This window comes from Macrotis lagotis, chromosome 3 (genome assembly GCF_037893015.1).
Source record: "Macrotis lagotis isolate mMagLag1 chromosome 3, bilby.v1.9.chrom.fasta, whole genome shotgun sequence".
In the NCBI taxonomy this organism is placed as follows: Eukaryota; Metazoa; Chordata; class Mammalia; order Peramelemorphia; family Peramelidae; genus Macrotis; species Macrotis lagotis.
In genome coordinates, this window is record NC_133660.1 from 75612813 (window position 1) to 75632125 (window position 19313).

Below are 19313 nucleotides of genomic sequence, written 5' to 3' on the forward strand. Positions count from 1 at the left end.
AAAGAAGTACATTAAGATTTTTGGGACAATCTGTCTTATACAAATCTTTAAAATCTCTTGAAACAATTACTCATCAGTAGAAGCATTTGAGTTTGTATTACCAAAAACATATATTGTATTCATGCCATTCTTGAGGTCAAGGAATGGCTTGGTTTTTCCTTGTATGTATGAAATCCAACATTAGTTTTCATACAAATAAGGTTTTTAAATAGTGTTTGATGAGTTTGGTGGAGGTTAAGTTTTATAACATATATGGGTGTATATATATATATATATATATATATATAAATATTATACATATGTGTATTATATATATATATATATATATATATATATATATATGGATGTTGATTTGCTTCTATATATGTTGTTAGGCCTAATTTGTTTGTAATTCTACATTCTCATCATTCAAACTTTCTTCTATCATAGTTCACAAAGTGAAGTATTTAAATACTTCAGTATTTAAAAAAATACCATTTCCTAAAATATTATGGCTTATAATACTGTCTAAATATTTATTGTAAAGAATACCTTGAAGTTAATGATGCTGATCAAATGATTCTAAAAGTTCAAAGGAACATCTTTATTATATGTCTCCAAGACTCATAAAATAAAAGTTAATTAATAAAAAGTCACAATATCTAATCTTTAGAGAACACTTTCATATTGCAGAGTTTTATCTAATTTTATCCTCATCGCCATTCTGAAATTATTATCTCTCCATTTTACAGTTGAAGAAATTGAAGCAAACAGAGCTTAAATAGCTTGCCCAAGTCAGAGAGTTAATAAGTGTTTGGGATGAGATTAGAACTCAGTTCTTCCTGAATACATATCTAGGCCTATAACTTCGATTAATAAGGCAAACAAACAAAAAAAAAAGAAAATGCACAATAAAAGGTAGACTGTATTATATGCAAATATTAATATAATTAATAATGCAGGAATTCAGAAAATTGAGATCTTATTTAATACTGAAAAAGGTTTCATTAAAAGTTTAGGGAGATAGATTATAGAAGACTTTTCATATTTCCTTTCAGGCATCTGGGATCATTAAAAGATCAATTAGAAGGAAGTAATAGAAATGGGTTAGCAGTTGGGCGATCTGAATTGATAAGCATCTGGGAATAAGCAGTGAGGTAGAAAAAAGGTAGGTAATAGATGGGCAATAGAAACATAAAGGATGAAATTAATGCAAGATATTTTACAGTGGAAGAATCCACAGGCCATGGTAACTGAATGAATTTGGAAAGAGGAAAGAAAGAAGTCAAAGATCATTCACTCCCAGACTGCTGAGAGAAATAAGGAAGTCTGAAATGGTCCTATGTTCTCTTTTAGATATATTGAGTATTGAACAAGCACTCAGATAGCAAGTTGGATAGAAACTTAAATGACAGGTCAGGGCTAAAAATGTAGATTTCAGAGTTATCTCATATGTGAAGCCATGAGTCTGAAAAAGATCTATGAATGAGATTTCAGCTTAATGAAAATCAAAGTTGTTATTTGATATGTCTGCCTTCGAGATAAGTAGTGAAACTTGCAGCAGCAGTCAAAGCTAGTGATAGATATATCTAGTCCAGAAGTGCCCATTGGTTTCTGACCAATAAAAAGTTATTTTTTTGCTTGTGAATTACCACTATATCCTAGGAAAATCAAAAAAAAATTATAATCACACAATCTCAGTTGGAAGGAGATTCAATAAAAATTGAATCAAAACTATATCTGAATTGGAATCTCTTCTATAATATCCCTACTGAGTAGCCAATCAGACTTTGGCTGAAGGGGAATACTCTGCCTTTTTGGATAACACATATCTCTATTTTTGACAGCTCCAATCTTTAGAACATTTTCCCTCTTTCTATAGAATATGACCAATATTCATGTTGTTCATTTATTTCAGTCAAGTCAGACTTTTCATGATTCCATTTGGGGTTTTCTTGGCAAACATACTAAAGTGTTTATCTATTTCCGTCTCCAGTTCATTTTACAGATGAGGAACTGAAGCAAATAGGATTAAGTGACTTGATCAGTATCCAACAACTAGTAAGTGTCTGAGGTCAGATTTGAACTCATGAAGAGGGTCTTCCTGATTCCAGGTTCCACACTCTATTCACTCTCCCATTGGGTTCTCCCTGTAATCAATCAATCATTAGTCAATCATAAAGCACTTAGCACTATAGCTACTTAGCAATGTATCAGGCACATGGCAAAAACTGCATAAATGTTAACTGTTATTGTTATCAATATCATTATTGATATCATTATATAATTATATATCATTTAAAATTCCAGCAACTTATGTTAATATTTATAAAATTTAAAAATAATTTTAAAAACTATTAGTGTTCTCTACCTTCTTTCTGCCACCCTGCTCCTGTCATTGCAAAGGCAAAGGAGACAAAGAATATTTTGTACTTTACATATTTCTTGGTTTGCTATTCATTACCAATTAATTAGCCTCTTTGCTTGTCTGTGCTTTGCTAGACTGATTTCTGAAATCAGACTCAATCTCTTATTGAGTCCATACCTATCCCTCTTGACATGATAAAGACTTCTACCACAATGACACCACAATGACAAAGCAAAGAATATAACAATAGCAATAAAAGAATGGATATATTACTGGAGGAAGTGAATTGTATTCATCATGATATTATTACATGAAGTTTCTGAAGCCAGAAGAAAAAAAAAATCATTCCAGATCAATGAAAAGGTGGTTCACAGATATTTCTTAGAAACACAAATAAAGGAGTTGATGGGAGTTGGTCTATTCTGGTGCCCCAAATCAATAAGAAATTAATTTTCTTGAGGAAATTTAGTTATCTCATATTGAAATTCATATGGAATTATTTGTAAAATGTCACTCTGGAAATAGTTGCATCTTATATACCAACAATTGCTGCAGAGGATGAAGAAAAGAAAGTCTACAACAAAATGAGAAAAATCTTCAAAATTTAAAAAAATATATGTTTCAATTCTTGTGGCCTAAAGGTGGTGATATAATAGGCAAAGAAATCAAGAAATACTTGGGAAATTATGAATCAAAAATAAGGAATAAGAGAGGTCAAAGATATGCTAACTATATAGAGATCTCCTACCTAAATATAGAATACTTCTTTTCTAAAAATACAAATTAGAAAGTGCCTCTCAAGAAGGAGAACATTGAGTAACATTATACACACACACACCCAAAACACACAGAACTGTTCATATTTTATATAAAATAAATGCCATGATATTCAGATTAGGAGTCATACCTGAATTAGTTATCCATTTACATTCAAATAACCAAATTGTTAGAGCACAAACTAAAATTAGTAGAAAGAATAAAGTATATGAGATATAGGAGGCAGTCAAAACTCTGAATGGGTTTGGAAGTAGTAAGAGTTATAAAGAATACAATATTTTTTAAAAAGAATAATATGAATTAAATTTTTTTAATTAAGGAAAAATTCAAAAACTTATTCAGTAAACCCATAACTTATTTCACCAAGTGAAAAAAAAACATGACAATCAAAGGCAACACTAGTTTAGAATATAAATTTATTTGTGAAAACTTACATAAAATTGGGCTGAAGGATAATTCTCTGTTTTTTCTCACAATGAAAAAATGGAGAAGAAAAAAACACCTTAAAGAAAACTTGGTGAGCGATAGACCTAAACAAAGTCATACTGATTGCATTGTTGCTGATGTGAAGAAAAATACAAAAAAATAAATTAGGCAAGATTTTAATGTTTTTCATCATCAATAATAGGAAAGTCTATCAAGTTTGGACTCTAGCATCTCTAAAGTCATGGTCCTGGATGTAATGGTAGAGAAGACAAAAATTTTATTGCAGAGAACAAAGATGGGAAAAACAGTTTAATTAGATTAAATGCACATAGAGGTGATCTATGCATGAGATTTATGAAGGCCCATTCCCTAAACAATCCAATCAATACTTCTAATGCATGTGTATATTTGTTTCACAAAACTTTGCAAGAAGACACAAGGTCATGGAGCAGTAGTTAGTGTTGTGGTAGTATTTTGTGTGGGCATATGTATGAGTACACAGAGAAAATAGTGGGGGTGTTATGGTGATGGGATCCTGAGATTGGCAATCAATGGAGTTGAAGATATCTCAGGCTGTATTTTCACTACAAGGAAAAACCTTCTGAATGCCAAATCTTTGACATAAAATTCAATCTTTCCAGCTTTAAGTACTGTCTACATGCATGTTCCCCTTTGTTGATGACATTGTGAATATATGTTGACTCCAGCAATATTCTAGTAGATGTGATGAGACCAAAGCAAAGTACTGAAGGAATGACTTTCTTTGATCTTAACACTATGACTCTTTAAGTGTCACTTAAGATTGAATTATCTTTTTTAAACTTCCTTTTCACAATCAACACTCATTTAGAGTTTGGAGTGAATGTTAGAAATGTAGCTATTTTTGTTTTTAATGGAAAGAGGCCTCAGAGGTCATCCTAGTCTAACTCATTCATTTTATGGATAAAGAAATTGAGGCACAATGTCTTTCAGTAATTTTCTCAAAGTCCTAAAGTGGTGGAAAAATGATTTTAAACTCAAATCCTCTAAACCAAGTCCACCCTTCTAAACCACACTATGAGTTCTTACATTTCTTTGAAAAATCTTGCTCTGAATAACAGTTACTTTTTGGTATATATTACGGACTAGTTATGCACACTATAAAGTTATATTTTATCAATAAAGAATTTAATTTGCTTTATATGGTACATTATATCCCTCAGTTCAGCAGAATCTCATTCCTCAAAAGAATAGTGTTTTCTACTTAAATAACCAAAGCTCCGTTTGGTGTTTGCTCTTGTGAATTTCAGACATGTGATTCATAACTCATAGAAGTGGGGAAAGGGGGTGCAACAGAGAACTAGAAGGCCCCAAGATCTTTATCAGCTGTAACTAAAATTGAAGCAATATAGAAAGCTCTCTCTAATGTTAAATATCAAATCAGAAATAGATTTTTTTTTTGTCAATAGAAATGACACCAAGGAAGATGTATTTAAATCTGCTTTGTATCTTAAGACCTGGTCTTTTCCTCAAATAGTAAGATTCAGGCATTCTATATTTCTATAATAAATTTTAAAAAAACCGATCTGGCATTCTGCTAAACACTAACCACAGAACAAAAGTTAAACACATTGTTCCTGATCAGAAGGAAGTCATGTTATAAAGGAGATAATATGATATATCTATATATACATATATATGTGTGTATATGTGCATACATAAATACATGTACATTTATATGCATATATATACACATAAATATATACACACATAAACCTACGTACAAATATATATAATGGAAAGTGATCTTAGAAGGAAGGATTAATAGAGGGACAAGGGAGGGGTGAGAACTATTCCTGAATAAAGTAGAATTTAAACTTGAATATTGAAAAATAGCCAGGGAAGCTAGTGGGCAGAGTTGAAAAGGGTGATTATTTCAGACATAGAAGGCAGCAAGAAACATGGAGTCTGGGGATGGACTGTTTTATGTAAGAAATAGCAAAAGTCAGTTGTTACTAGATTGTAGAATTATATAAAGGTAGTTAAGTTTAACAAAAATGGAAATGTAGGAAGGGGTCAGGTTCTGAAAAATTTTATTTTTTTCATTCAATTCTTTTTCATTTAACACAATGGGGTCAAGTGACTTGCCCAAGGTCACACAGCTAGGCCATTATTAAGTGACTAAGCCTGAATTTGAACTCAGGTCCTCCTGACTCCAGGGCTGATGCTCCACCTAGTTGCCCCCTGAAAATTTTTAGATACTAAAAAGATGGCTTTAAATTTTATCTGAAAGACAGATAAAAGGCAGTGATTGGAGTCTACTGGTTAGGGAAGTGACAGGGTCAGAGTTGCATTTTTAGAAATACCCTTGTGGCAGATGACTGGAAAATTGAAGGAAAATCATTCAGAAGGTTATTACAATAGAATAGGAATGATGTGATGAGAGCTAAATTAGTGAAGAGAAGGGGAGGTATAATAAAGATGTTAAGAAGGTTCTAACAAGTCTTGGCTACAAATTTGATATTTGAAGGTAGAAGTGAGGGTGAGAGGAATTAAGAATGAAATCTAAAAGACAACTCCAATAAGTTTTGTACCTCTATTAGAATATGAACTGCTTGAGAGAAGAATTTTTCTATTAGTTTCCCCAGAACTTAGCAGAGAGCTTTGCACGTATATCAAATACTTAATATAGAAGGCTTTTTAATTCATAACTTCACCCATTCATTTACTGGCATGATCCAATCTTCTCATTTTAAAGATGAAGTAAGTAGCTTAAATGATATTATCCAACCCAGCAAGAGCCTAGGCAATCTTTCCATCATTACATAATGTTCTACTACTAGAATGCCAACAGAAAAACAGTACTTAACAAAGGTTTAGAAATGAATTGAAAGAAAATATGAGATCCCAATTTTCTAATTCTCAAATAATGGATCAAAATTTAAGAGATTAACTTAAGCCATACCTATCACACAACTGGGTTGCCTTCACTGGTCCCAAGAATTGTTTGCTCATAACACTTGAATAACTGACCATGCCATGACAATGTCTGCAATGAAAATTGAATTGTGATTCTAACTGGAATCTTAAGAAGGAATATGTCTACCATCAAGCATTCTTCAAGAAGAATGTAAATTAAATGCTTATCTTCATTTAATTCATGCAAAATGATTTAACAATCATAGACCTAACACCATAATGATGGTTCACCAACTAAGAAAATAATGATATTGAAACATGTAGAATCATATTATATGTCTTACTGATATATTAAAATTTTCTAACCATTAATTATCAATTTAAATGAAGTAAATGATCCCTAAGGCATCTTCCAATTCGAAACTGTATGAATTCATTCAACTATGAATTCTACTTCTCACAATTGGAACTTTGATTTTGAAATGTTGAAATATGTGTTCTCTATTTCATTTATTTTTCTGGAAAATAGTTTTATATATAGAAATTATCTGGGACTCTTCCCCCATTTTAAAGATGAGAAAATTGGAGCCCCCAAAATTAAAGTCATGGCCACAGATCTCACAGTTGGTAAATGGCAGACTGAGGAAGTGAATGCAGATCTTTTGATTCATGTTGCCTCCTAAAATTTTGCAACTTTCACACAAATGTCCTGTTTCCTGATCTCTGTGTCTATTATCTGATTATCATGTATGACCTGAGTCATCATAAGGCAACTGAGTACTATTACTTAGGGTTATAAGGTTAACTGAGAGAATAAATTTCTAGTATTATCATTCATGAGCCCCCCCCCCCCAAATAAACTTACCTCTCACTGTTCATTAGACAGTAGACAACCAGTTTTAGAAAGGGTATTTTCTAAGATATCACAGTAAAAAAGGTAGTTATAAATCATCTTCACCAAAAGTTAGTCATATATAAAAACACACATAATTTTTTAGAGAGCACTGGCTAGTACTGAATCAATTCCTGGTTCTGAAAGTCTTTTCTTGAGTACCTAGCTATCACTTTCTCTGCTACTAGGGGTCATTTTCTTTAAAGTTGTTTCCCCTCAATGGTGGCATTCTTTCTGAATTCATTTGATTATGATTTTGTTCTCTGGGTATCTCTTCTTCTGGGTTTAGGTATCTCCTCTCTTGTGTTATAATCTGTTTTTCCTTGATGTATTTTTTCTACTGTTAGTTGTAAGCCTTAAATCCTGGTGGTCTTTTCTTACCAGTGATATTGAAAAATAGGAGAGATAGGAGGAAAAATGGGGAAAAATTCACTAGCAATACTTCTGGAGACCAATCTGGACTAATTTCTAAAGTTCTTCTATTATTTGAAGCCCCCAGAGGTACTGTTTGGTTAAGTATGTATTTTAGCTTTTTGCTATAATTACACATTATGGATATTGATTGCTTCTGTAACTCAATCAAAGGTACATTCTCATTTGATAAGGGTATCAGGTGTGCTGACATTCAGTCATTTCAGTCATGTAAAATTTTGTGTGTTCCCATTTGGGGTTTTCTTAGCAAATATCCTAGAATGGTTTACCATTTCCTTCTTCAATCAGTACAGAGCATCTTAATAATTAAGGTGGGAGAGTGGATATAATATAATATAATATGTATATCATAATTATAGATAATAGATAATGGAGAGAAAGTTTTATAATATTTTAAACATGTTCAAGTGATTTTGCCCATGTACTTTTTTATTTATTGTGGCAATCAAAAATGCGTTTAATTAGAGGGCTTTGGTTTAGGAATATTTTGGGTTAAAAACTGTGAGAGAAAACATGTGTGGAGGCATTTTCTTATTTTGAATCTGTTTCTACCTCCTGGTTCTAAACAAATGACAAGATAGGGAATTTCTTCTGTTTTGCTTTTAATTTAAATGGAAAGTGATAGTGAGAGAAGTCATAGCTGTCAACAGTGAGAACAAGGGTAGAACACTTACTCTGCTGTATTGCTTTATATTGTATTTTGAATTTAAATGTCAAAAAAAAATCAAACCTAGTACCTTTGGTGCCAATGCTAAGTCTGGAGTTTGTGTGTCTGATCTTAGTATTGCCAACTTTTCTTCATTAGTTTCTTCCCTGGGCTTTCTGACTTCTCTGAGTCTTTCTTGGGGTGGGGGTTCTACTCTTGTTATCTCTAGACTCAGAGACTCTCAGACAGCTTTGCCTCTGGCTGTTTGCTGACCAAGCTGAGAAGTTGGAGCATTTTGCCTCTGTTGCCCTGGCTATGCTGTTGGCTCCTTTTCATATTTCCCATAGCTTCTGGTTGATGTTCAGGGGAAAAAACAAAATAAAAAAGATCATTTATTGTAATTTCTCATTATTAATGGTTAATTTAGTGTGAATTTTAAATTTTTTTACTGGATTACATGGAAGGTGGTTGGTCTGCTTCAGTTCAGACAATAAATAAATTATAGAAGTATATAAGAAGCACCAATAGGAATTGGGTGATCTATTATTCCTCTGCCCTACTCTACACACACATACATTTTTTTTTATAATTTGAAGCAAGGAATAAATTAAAATTATCTTCTGTTTTCATAATTTATTTTTTATGTGACTTTATCATCTATTAACTAGAAATATGATCTATTAATCAAAAGGCATCAAGATATAATGGATAGAAGGTAAGCCTCTGAATTGGGTTTTCATCTGACATACTATGTGACCGACCATGCATGTATTTTTTAAAAACTTTTTTAGTGCCCAGGGTAACTCTAGTATCTTCAGTTACAGATGAATTATTGATCTACATTTGTGGAAAAAGTTTCCTACACTGATGAAAGAACAATTCTAGATTGACACCCTAACAAATAAATGGGAAAAATAAGTTTTTATTTATTTTCTTTAAATAACTAGCAGATTTTTAGCTAAAACTTCTACAAGTCTCTGATAAAATTCGACAAACAAATACTTGTTTGTTGAATTAAAATATAACTAAGACATTTGAATTAAAATACAACTAGGACATTTCCTATCCATAGTTCATATTCATCCCCCCCCCATGATGAGGTTAAATAAAACATGCCTATTTCGCAATTCAGGTTCTTTACAACAAACAATATATTAATCAAAATTTCTTTTTTTATCCTAAGCAGGGCCTAGAGTGACATTGTTTATTTGATTAATTGATATCAGATAATGGATTTAAATCAGGAAAATTCAAGGAATAACATATTTGTTGTTAGAAGTCCAGAAAAAAATATATATCTTTCTCCCTTATTCCCACAAAACTATCACATGTATTTTGAATCCATTTTTCTTTTTGAAATGAGTGCCTTTACCATACCATCACTCTTTTTTTTCCATTTCTTTTTTTTTGCAACGCAATGGGGTCAAGTGGCTTGCCCAAGGTCACACAGCTAGGTAATTATTAAGTGTGTCTGAGGCCAGATTTGAACTCAGGTACTCCTGACTCCAGGGCTGGTGCTCTATCCACTGTACCACCTAGCCACCCCAATAAAATCACTCTTTAAGTAGATAGATCATTTATATATTCAGATTAGAAGGGCTTGAATGTTACAAATAGAGAGTCAGACCCAGAGTCAGGAAGAACTAAGTTCATATTTGGCCTCAGAACTTGCCTATAACCTTGGTAAGTCACTGAAAAGTCTATTTGCCTCAGTTTCCTCATCTATCCACTTATCTCCCCCATACCTTAACTTTCCATTTAAATAACATTGACAAGAAGACTTTTGCACTGTCACTTTACCCACACTGTCTCTGTTCTTTCATCTCCAAAATTATTTATTCCCTTTTTGTTTATGATGCATTTATTAAATGTCACATATAAGGAACTATGTTTAGTACTGAGAGACACAAAGAAATAAGACATTTGTTGTTCACAATTGAACTAGGGTTCAAGCTTGAGCACACAAATGAATATGGGATAAAGTAGAGCACACCAAGTGTTTGAAAAAGTTTGTCCACTGACTAGCTCTCCACACAATTTACATCATAAAAAAATTAAGTAATTTGAATTTCATAGCCCTACTCCAATGTATCAGTTACAACTTTCTAGGAAAGAAAATAGTGGTAACAAAGTTATATAAAAGTGAACAAAATTTGAAATCAAGAGATCATTATTCAAATTTTGGTTTTAAGATTTGTTGATTGTCCTGTGTTCTCAAAGAAGATAAGAACATCAGGAATGGGATCTCAAGACATGTAAGTGAATTAGATTTAAGTAAAGAAGAACTGTGCAAAATCACCAACCTCACTTTTTCCTCTGTAGTTAATTAGGTTCAATGGATATGGACCAAGATGAGTGGAGATGGTCCTGGATGCTGTGGGAGACCCTAGTCTTTTTAAGCTAAGGTCTTTAAACACAGTGTGACTGAAACAACTCTATTCAGTGATTAAGGCTAAATAAAAAAGAGAGAAAGCAAAGAATGAGCTCTTTAATACTTTGGGCGGTGAGGTGGGGGGCCGGATTCAGTCTAAGAGGGGAAGATCCACAGGATTTCTGACTAAACAGAAACAGCTATTTACATCCCCTCTGCTTCAATCAGGACCCAAGCAATGACCTAGAAGGACTTGGTCTGAGACCTATTGTTGCATTATTCTGAGCCTCATGTAGTCTGTTCAAAATCCTTCAGTGGCTTCCCGACTGACTCTAGTTCTAGTTAAATCATGTGACTACATTTCCCCAAGATGTTCTTGGGTTCCATCTCATGTCTCTCTGTGTTCACATAAAGGAGCCCTCATGTCTGGAGTGTACTCTCTCTTTTGATTGACTTCTAAGAATCCTTTTCCTCTTTCAAGGCTCAGCTCATGGGCCATGCATGTGTCATTTCATCTATAGAGAGTTCCCTGATACCCACAAGCTGCTAGGGATCTTTTTCTCCTCGATTTCATTTCTGCTATACATATTATATGTACACAATATATTCCCCTATTCCCATTAAAGCTCCTTGAGGACAGAATCTTATGTTTTTGTATGCTCAGCAGCAAGTGTACAGATGTATACTAGGAAAAACTTAAATAATTGTTAATTTATTCTCTACTTTATCTTAATTTATCTGCCTGTGTCAAAAGTGTTCCTTTTTTTTTTTTTAAATCTTAAACCTTTATTCCGGTCAATTGTTCTCATCTTTCTTCTTATCCAGATAATTTTCTACTTCAATCTTTTTCTTTTCCTTGTTGGTGTCTCTTTCTCTGACCTCTTTTCTCTGCATTCAAGTTGTTGTCAATCAAATCCATCCATCAAAAGATAAATTCTTACTTTAATATCAAACACTTTAGTGACCTCTCTACATTTTCTTGGCAATCAGTCTTAGTAAATAAAGCAGAAGTACTGGCTTCATTTTGTAATTTTCCTTTTTAAATATAGATTCCATATGATTCCATTTTATTTCTAGTCTCTTTACTAATTTTACTTTATATAATTAAAAAAAACCCTCAAAACACTTTGGTTCAAATCCAAAAGCTCCTTTTGCAAGCTACTGATATTATTAATTTCTACACTGACATCATTTCTGACCCTCCTTTGTTTTATTATTCTGTTATTCTGGCATTTCCTAGAATTCTTTAAGCTTTTTAACTCTTCCAGTATCTTTTCTTTACATTTCCTCATTTTGTTTTTATCCTCTCCCTTTTGTAGCCAGAGTAGAGAAATAGTAATTCCAGTTGAGTATCTATCTATTGTTTTAAGGATTAGAATACTTTAAAGTGAAATATAAATGTTAGAAAATATTTTCTTTTAAATTTATAAGGTATGGCAAAGGATTGGAAATTGAGGGGATGCCCATCAATTGGGGAATGGCTAAACAAGTTATGGTACAAGAATATTAAGGAATACTATTGTTCTGTAAGAAACCATAAAGGGTCAGACTCTAGAGAAGAATGGAATGATTCACAGGATCTAATGCTGAGTGAAGGGAGTAGAGCCAAGACAACAATGTACACATCAACAACAACATTATAAGATGAATAACCGTGATGGAAGCAGTATCCCTTGGCAGTTGAGAGAGCTAGGACAATAGCATTTGACTGGTTATGAACTATATTATCCCCAACCAGAGGAAGAAAAAGCACAACAAAACAAAATACAGGAAAAATAAACCCTTCCAAATCTGATGAACACTTTATAAAAATTATCGTATATGTATCTCTTTCCCTTAATCCTAATTCCTCATGCCAAAAATTATTAATTTCTAAACATGTTTAATAAAATATGTATGTAAAACACTAACCTGACTGTTCCCTGCTGAAGGGAGTGGGGTGGGAAGGGAGGGTGGAAGGAATTTTTGTAACTTGGAAATATGCATGTAAATATGTATGAAAATAAATACATTTTAAAAAAAATTATAAGGTGAAAGAGATATGTTTTATCAAACAATGAGGAATTCTAAAACAAAAGTGTTACTTGATAGTAGGATATAAGAAAAACATGGAAAAGTTGTAAGTAAAAATACTGCTGGACTTGAAATCAGAAATGTTGTATTTGAATTCAAACACTACATTTTAATATCTACATATCCATGGACAAGTTATTTACTGCCTGTGACTCAGTTTCTTGATATATGAAATTTGGGTTATATTCTTTACACTATTAGCTTTTTAATTTGTTGTGGAGAAAAATGAGACTATAAATAAGAAAGCATTTAACAAACATAAAACATTATACAAATATCAGGAAAAAAAATTTCTATGAGCAAAATGTTAAATAAGGAATTTTGACCTCTAAGAACAATAATAACCAACCATTTCTTGAATTTATGGTTGAATTTCAGCAATAATAAAAGCAGTGAGGCTGAAAAGAGACGACTATGTCACCTATTTTCAAATTTTTTTTTGTATTATGAAACCACTTTAAATTATTACTATCAGTGATGATAATAATGATGACAATTTAGAGGTGAATCTAACATTTATATAGAATCTATAATGCACCAAGCACTGTGAAAATATTTTACAAATATTATCTCATTTGATCTTTACAACAACTCTTGAAAGTGGGTAATATAATAATTCCACTTTTACAGATAAGGAAACAGAGGCAAACTGGTTAAATGATTTATCCAGGGTTACACAGATAGCAAGGGTCAGAAGTCAAATTTGAACTCAGGTTTCCCTAACTCCAGATGCAGGACTCTATCCATTGTACCACCTAGAACCTAGCATTTCACTTCCCCAATTTATCTCCATTATTAGTCCTATATTTTAGCAGTGTATAGAGTAGTCTAATGCAAATATTTTCCATTAGACTCCATGACAATAGTTTGTTAAGCTGAACAGGATAGAGCAATAGACCAATAGTAATCATACATGGTGTACTGACACAATGGACCCATACTTCTTGTATATCCTCATACTCCATTATTGATTACATAACAGTTCTTTCTTAGAGTCAAAAATTCCTTAATTTGTCAATCAAAAAAATGGTAATATTCAAGGGTGGGTGGGGGCGGGAGGTAACTATTTTCAAGTTTAGCAAATAAAACCTTGGATTTGGGAAGACCAGAGTTCTAATTCTGCCTTATTAGCTATGTGAGTCTGTGTATGTGTCTTAGCTTCTCTAAACCTCAATTTTCTCATCTCTAAGATAAGAATACTTAGAGTAGTTACCTCATGAGGTCATTGAGAGCACTAAATAGGACAAGCTATGTAAAACACTGTGCATACTTAAAGGCAATATACTGATGTTATTTACTGATAACAAATTATCACTAATTACTTCTTAAATCAATCAATAATCAGCACCTTTCATGAATATTGAATAAAAAGTTGCCCTACTAAGTATACTTCAAATAAATTTCCATTTGGAATATCTATATTATTCTTTTAAAAGTGAAATGGTGTTGTGTATGATTTTTTTTTTTGGTATAAAAATAGGGGGGTTTTTTGGACAAAGGAATTTTGATTCAAAATTGCTCATAAAACTTCTCATCTTAGCAATCAAGTTAAAACTAGAGGAAATGACTTGCCATCGTCAGCAGGATACCATTATATTAAATTCAATCAAATGTTCTATTTACACACTTCAATCCTCAATAAAATCTAGTTTTATTATTCCAGCCCTATAATCTTCAGTGAAATGGAATAAGTGTATTTCACCAAAGCTGGAGTGCTCTGTTATGTTAATCAGTGAGACAAAGCTGGGGAAATAGGGTGGGCAAGTGAGTTCAATTTTTGCTTGAATTTGTTTTTCTAGCTTGCTTTATGATGTTAATTAATTTCTATATATTCTATCTAATGATCTTGATTATGTAAACTTTATATAGCATAAAAGAAAATGTTTATTATTTTTAATCAATACTTATAATTTCTATAAGTAAGCTAAGAAGCAGAAATATTCACAAATCACTTTTCTCCAAATTGATAAGAAGCAGTTCTGGGGAGGAGAAAAAAATCATCCAACTAAAGACTTCTAGGAAAAAAAAATACTAAGTAAGTTTAAGTGTTAGAATTTAAGGGAAAAATAAAACTTGAAAAGGAAGTTATTCAAATGAGAATACTAAACAGAGAAATAAAATAATTGAACCATTATCAAATTAAGTAACATTTGCCAGGGCTTCTAGCATACTTGGGCATCAACATAGAGTCTAACTGATTTTGTTAAAATATGTATTGTTAAACAAATAGTGATTTACCCTAGTTTACTCAGATAGGTACTAGCAGATGTGGTACTAGAACTCAAGTTTCCATTTTGATATTATCACAAGTTTATTCATAGACAAAGTAGTAATTAAAAAAGAAAGAGAAGATATAGGCATACCACAAGGTAGCTATAGTCTTATGCTGATAAAAACTGGTAGTGCATCTCTAAGTAACCCCTGGTGCCTAAGAAAGTTGTATATTGTGCATTGGTGTGAAATGGAGCTACATAGTCCAAAGCCTAATAGCATTTTCATATGCTAATGTTTGCCAGTGATATTTTCTGGAACAATTAACTAGTGCCCCACTTCAGGATTTACATTACATTTGTGTGAGGAATTTTATAATTACCAAACCTTTTATGAATTTTAATCTCTTTTGATCTTTATAGTTAGCCTATGAGGTGAAGTGTTCAAGAATTATATTTTACAGATGAGTAAACCAAAGGAGGTTGTGGTTAAAATATTGTTTAATATTACCTAATAAGTAGTAAAAAGCCAGGATAGAATCCAGGTCCTCTGATTTCAAATCCAATTTTGCTTTGTTAGTTTTGTTTCCCCATAATACAATGGTGTTGCATAACAAGAAGCTACATGATAAATGCATTTCATAAGAAATTGAAGGTTATTGGCACATTAAGCCAAATTGATTTTTTAAAAATTGTCACATAAGATTTCAAATGACAGAAATTCAATGTTGTACTAATTCCCCTCTAATATTTTTCATAATACTAGAGCTTCATGCTCATGAATTTGAATACATATATGCATATACACATGCATATATATGTATGTGTATATATATATATCAATTATAAGAGTATAGGTATATACCTGTATGAATATCTCTTTATATACAATAGAAAGATATGCATATATCTAAATTAAAATGCAGATTTTTTTTATTTATGTCTATCTATTTAGCCATTTTCACCTGTTTCCATATCTTTGTCTATAGGTATATAAATAGAAACTCGTTATATGAAATCTATAAACAGATAATATATGTGTGTTTTATATCTATATGCAAATAATACTTATAGATAATAAAATAATACAACATGCAATTAATTCATATATAAAATATGTGTAAATATGGAAAGATAAAGATATATATATCTGCATATATGAAGAGAGAAAGACAGAGAGAAAAAAGGGAGTGAGAGGGAGAGTGAATGAAAATGGCACAGCAGAACTATAGCATTTTTTATACCCGTCAGTCAGACATTTTTCTCTAATGTTGAACAGTGCAAACAGAAAGTATCATGGACCATTTCAGTTCATAATTTCTTTTAATTTTGTTTTCCTATTAAGTTTGAAAGTAGAATACATAAAATAAATGATGGCAAGATATGTTTCATTCTATCCATTTTATACACAGTTTAAATGTACATAGTTTAATAAAGACTTTTTGCCTTTCTGATATCTGTTAAGCTATACAGAAAAGACTATAAAAATTAACCATTCATTATGAATTAATGCCCATTGACTAGTTTAAGTTTGTTATCTGAGGGCTGTTATGATATCAGTTCATAGAAGTTGAGTTCATTAATATATTTCATTGTCCCTATTATTCCTCAAGTCATTAAAAAAATAGTGAATACTTTAAGAATAAAAGTATAAATACACATAATACCTACATAAAAGATTTATAACCTTTGCCTTTGTTTAACAGGATCCCAAACTGTGCATACTGCAAAAGGGACATGCTGCTGCTGAAGTGATTCTTGGGAACAATGAAATATACAATCTGCAAGCAGAAAAATCTTATCAAAATGAAAATAGTTTTTCAACTGAACCCTAGAAAAACTTCAAATACTTTGAAGTCTCAGCAGAAACAATTACAGTAAATATCTTGTAAGTTCCGTGAGATGACTTTGGTAAATAATATACTAACCCCTGATGATGTGACTTAAACCTGGATGACCAAGGGATGTTCAATAGTAGTGGGACAGTTTCATTCCTTGAACATTCCCCCAGTATTTTTTCCTTATTAATCTGAATGTTGTGCCAAATCACATGCACATACACACAACAACAGCAACAACTGAAAGGCAGTGTAGTATAAGAGAAAGGACATGTACATACCTTAATTAATACATACTTTACTGTTATAAAACAAAAAGGTTCATGATCTGAGCCTTCAGGGTGTCATAATCTTTTTGCTGTTGGAGGGTCTTGCCTTGATTTTTCTTGACTGCTGACTGATCAGGGCGATGATTGCTAAAGTTTAGGGTGACTATGGCAGTTTCTTAAAATAGACAACAATGGAGTTTTCCATTTTGACTGACTCACTTGAACACTTAAAGAACATCATAAGGTTATAAATGTCCTAACTTTAATATTATTGCGTCTCAGAGAATCAAGGGAGAGAGTTGGGGAAATGGCTGCTCCTTTGTTGGAACAATGAGAAGACACAATATTTATTGATCAAATTCACTGACATAAATACCATATCTCCCCATTATAAGAACTTCATGCTCTTATTTAGGGTCTAAAAACTGGAAGCATCTTATACAGTGGTTGTAGATTCTTTTACTTGCATTTCTTGTCTGTTGTCTTTGCACTCATTGTTTCATATTTGTTACCGATATATTAGGTTCTGCCCAGAAAAGATTTTCATACAGTGCTGAGTTCAAGTTAAAAAAGAGCCAGTTTGCAAAACTGAATGGAAATGGTGCTGCTGAAAATAATTTTGGTTCTCCTTCCAACTGAGAAAACAATCTGAGACTGGTTATGGGAAGAAGAAACCCTACTGAAAACACCCCAGCAAAGGAAGGTCATGAGAAGCAAGTCAGTGAAATGGCCTGAGTTAGAGAGGGAATTGAAGCACTGGATTGAAGAGCAAATGGCCAGTGGAATTCTTGTGCCCACAAAGATTGTTCAAAAGGAGACCAGAAAAATTGCTGTTAAAAAAGAAATGTCTGATTTCCAAGGTGGACACAATTGGTGCTTCAAGTTCATGAAAGAGAAAGAACCAAGCTTGTGCCCAGCACCAGACTTGCCCAAAAGATGCCTGAAAACTATGAGCATAAGGTTCTTGAATTTTATGATGAATAAAATTTGTTCAATAAAGTTCAATAAATTTATGTAATACATTTTTATTTCAAATTTTGGGCCTGAAAATTAAGGTGCATCTTATACATGTGGAAATATGGTAGGTGTGGTACATGGAGCTCTCCAAACAATTAAAATAGTAATATCATAGATCAATGATCACAGATCATTATAAAAGATATAACAATAATGAAAAAAGTTTGAAATAGTAGCAAAATGGGACACATAGACATGATGAGCATATGCTGTTAGAAAAATGCTACCTATAGCATTATATACTCATTGTTGCCATAAAACTTTAGTTTCTATAAAAACCACCAACAACACAATATATGCAAAGTACAATGAAGTGAAAAGCAATACAATGAGGTATTGCTTGTACATGCACGTACAAACATGTATATTTATGTACATTTATAAGCAATGTGAGATAGGCATAGGATACAGTTAGCCTTTGGGCAGAAAAGAATACCTGAGTACAAGTTCTGTCTCTACCCATGATTCAATCATCATCATTGGTCAGGTCACTGAACCATTGAGAGTCCTCAGGGAAACCTTAAATGTACAACCTTTGGCACAATGCTGCTCTGCATCTTTGTTGGGAGTTTCTTCAACAGGAATTATCATAATAAATAAAATCACAGATCTCATAATCCACTTACAACCATTCCCTCCCCCACCAAAAAAAACCCCTAAACTACACACAGAATAATCATAAAGATAGTAAAGATAATGAAGATAAGGAAAAAAAAGAGAAAAGAAGAATTCATTGGAGGTGAAACCCAAAACTAGTTGGCTCTAGGGACAACAAAATAGGGATCCGTTGTTCCCTTCTTTTATCTGCACTAGTTAAAAAAAAGAAAAATTTAGCAAGGGTCAAGAAGTCTCACCAAAGATCTCTGACTGATTGGGGTCAATTTCCTTGGGAAGATACATATTCCAAAAAGAATATACAAAGATTCCCTCTATATCTGAAAATACAATAAAAAGAACAGTAAATAATCTTTATTTATTGTTTTAGTTTCCTTGACTAACTTACTAAAGGGAGCAGTCAGGGAAGGGAACTGGGTCAAAATTAGCAGCAGCAAAGCTGTAAGATATTGTTCTAGTTTTCAAGGATATGGCAGGGAAAGTTTGCTTATTGTCCATCAAT

General features: G+C 32.3%; 1 protein-coding gene across 1 annotated transcript in view; it reads right to left on the reverse strand.

The window, feature by feature from the left end:
* Window positions 1-19313, reverse strand: part of TENM3 (teneurin transmembrane protein 3) — a 3314517-nt gene that overhangs the window by 3206273 nt on the left and 88931 nt on the right. The gene's annotated exons all lie outside the window — the stretch shown is intronic.